Source organism: Nanorana parkeri, unplaced genomic scaffold, assembly GCF_000935625.1.
Source record: "Nanorana parkeri isolate BGI_ZX_2015 unplaced genomic scaffold, ASM93562v1 scaffold424, whole genome shotgun sequence".
Classification (NCBI taxonomy): Eukaryota; Metazoa; Chordata; class Amphibia; order Anura; family Dicroglossidae; genus Nanorana; species Nanorana parkeri.
In genome coordinates, this window is record NW_017306692.1 from 769,217 (window position 1) to 772,227 (window position 3,011).

The following is a 3,011-nucleotide window of genomic DNA, read 5'->3' on the forward strand; positions in this document are numbered from 1 at the left end:
AGGAACACTTTCATTTTAAAATATAGAAAGATTTAATACAAAGGCAACTGTCAAGTCGCTGACACACATGACATGAAGTCACTAAAATATACACCACCTACAAGAAGACACTGAAGGGGCAGAGACAACAGTCAATGCTTACATCTACTGTGCCCGGCCATTTACATACAAGGAAGCTGCTTGGAATTGGAAGAGGAAGGCAGCATTTTGACACAAAACGTCTTTCATTTTGTCTCATTAACAAAAAAGCATACACAAGCCCAGCACTGCTGTAAGAAACAACAAAGGAGCAGCGTTGTCACCGAGATTCACACATCCCCAGACTTCGAGAAGCTTTCTTACCTACTAGGAGAAGCGCCCTTCCGTGAAATAAATTAAAGGTCCTCAGCAGCCACCGTACACCGGGAGGGCGATTGTGTGCGGTGCAAGCCTCCTCCTGGAGCCGTGACGTCACACAGATGGAAAGGGTGATAGTTTCTTTTTTTTTTCCTGCTGGGAGGGCGGAGCGCCTGTTAACATGGAACCCAAACTTTCATTTTTATAAGACTTAGTTCTTGGCTTGCAGAGGAGAGCCATAACATAACTGGTCGTATTGTAGATGGTCATGTGCTCGCTGTTTTTGAAGTAGTGATTACGATGTAACCTGATTGGGAGGCTTGGTACCAATGATTATAAAAGGCAGTGATCTTAGATGTCTTGTATCAGATCAGCTTATGCGAACAGAATTTGCCTGAGCCCAAGCAAAATTGTTGGTGACACAACCTAGCCCAATCAGTTGCAGCCGGGGCATTTTCCACGCCTTTGTTATGTGTAGCTGCTGGCAGGGAATGCCCCGGCCACAGCTGAATGGACCAGGAGGTAGATGTGTCACTAACAGCTTTGAGCAAGCTCAAGTGATGTCAGTTTTGCACCAAACCCATGCACGTCTCTAGTATTTAGTGTGAGTTGCATATAATCCCCTCCAACTGAGATAACTGCACCTTTACTTTCTTGAACAGCTCACCCCTCACAGTTATTACCTTCTGTATTACTTGCCCTTTCAGAATGCGGAATCACTCTCCAGCTTCAGATGCTGGAGAGAAGCTGATGAAGCAAATCTCTGCTTCTTCAGGGGGTCCTAGGTGTCATTAGTGGTCTTGGAGACCCCTGATGTCTCCATAAAGAGGACCTGTCACTTCTTTTGCTATCACATAAGAGGGTTTTTTAGCCCCCTATCTGATAGCAATAAAGTTAAGTGGGGGGGAAAAAAATGAAAGTTTCCCAAAATTTTTCAAGTTAAACATAAAAAAGAATTAAAAAAACATTTTTTTTTTAAAAAGTCCCCATACATACACGCATGCAAACATGCGCATACCTGCAAAAACTACGATTACGCCGCACAAGTTACATATCGTCGCGAACGTCAGAATGAGAGCAATATTTCTAGGGCCATTAATCACTTATAACACTAAACTGATGAGCTGTAAAAGCTTTTAAAGCGTCGCCTATGGTCAATTTTGGGTATGGTAGTTTTTTTGCAATTTTGCAAAAAGTCCAACAAATGTGCCACTGAAGGAGTCAGGAAAAGGGAAGTTGTTCGAGGCAGAAGGAGAAAAGTATCCTGGGAAACAGTACTTCAACAGTTTGGGTATTTTGGCTCAGCAAAAGCCATGCAATTGCATTACAGGATAAGTACACTGTTGCATAAAGTGCTATTATCCTGCCTACATGGCCCTCCTGACCTAAAGTGGTCAACACTTCCTGCAGATGTATATTTAACTGAAATCTTCTTGCCAGCTCTGCGCCTGTGCAATGGATCCCCAATTATGTTTATGCAATTGCCTCCTGAGCATCTCCAGCTATGTGGATAAACTGCTTAGGCTCAGCAAGAAGGTTTCAGCTGTGGTATGTCAACATTGTAGCTGGCCACTGCTGTGAGTTTCAAGTAAGTATGCATATGGGTCAGTTGGGATACGTTAGGTTAGGTGGGCTAGGCAGGCAATGTAAGTGTCCTTATCCTTAATGCTGAAAACTCGTCTATGCATTAGATAACACAATCCATAGTGTGTTGCAGTTTATTCATTCTTAATGGCGTCTCAGCACAATGTACCTCAATTCATGTGTTTCCTTACACACCTACATACAAATGGGAACAGTCCCTGTCTGATTTTTGTGTGCATTGAAGCACCTTGGCAGCCCATTCAAAATAAAAAGCCTTCCTTACCTAAGTTAACTTTTTTTTCATGGCTTTACTTCTCTTTTGGGTCACAGGAGTACATTTACTAATGTACTCCTGTGACTCAAATTGCGTATGAATGCTCAGCTTCATACGCATGTCAAGGCAACATTTATACAACATGTTGCATTTGTTAGGCAGTGCCACTTGCCCAAAGTGCCCATTGCAGTCAACAGAAATCAAGTGGTTGGCAAGCACTTGCAACACAGTCCCATTGGCCTCAATGGTAGTGTTTGGCAAGTGGTTGCAGTCCCAATGTCTTCAATGAAAGCAATTGGCAAGTGGCACAGCCTACCAAATATGGCATGCTATATACAATTAAAATAAGAACCAATAGCGCCAGAGATGACCTCTCCACTGAAGAAATATACATGCAGAGGTTCTACAGGTCGCTGCCCCACATCAGTCAGGGAGACTGTAATATCTGATGAAAAAATACGGGGTGCCTTCCCTAGTGTAGATACATTTTTATTATACAAATGGCAAAAAGTGGAATGATACTCACAAAAGAGTAGATAACATTGGGCCTTCAAATCAAAGGTTGATCCTCAGTCTTAGCAAAAAAGCAAGATACAGCATGTTAGATCTGCACAAATGGTGGTTCCTATGTGACGGCACAGTATGCCTGGGTTAATGCATTTCTGGGGCCACGCCCCCTTCCTCAGAACCTCACGGAAAGGGGTGTGGCTCCGGAACCCGAAGTGTTCTGCAGGAATATGCAGCAAGAACTCAATTCTGGTGCTAGTGTGTATGTGCTGTCACTGTAAAATGATGTTTAGGCCTCATTCACACAGCG

At 43.3% G+C, this 3,011-nt stretch overlaps 1 protein-coding gene across 1 annotated transcript in view; it reads right to left on the reverse strand.

Annotated features, from left to right (window-relative positions):
• LOC108789850 (presenilin-2-like) overlaps positions 1 to 433 on the reverse strand; it is a 28,905-nt gene extending 28,472 nt beyond the window's left edge. The window contains exon 1 of the mRNA XM_018559977.1: positions 343 to 433. The gene's annotated coding sequence lies outside the window, so the exon portion shown is untranslated. The remainder of the gene's footprint in view (positions 1 to 342) is intronic.
• Positions 434 to 3,011: the final 2,578 nt, after the last annotated feature.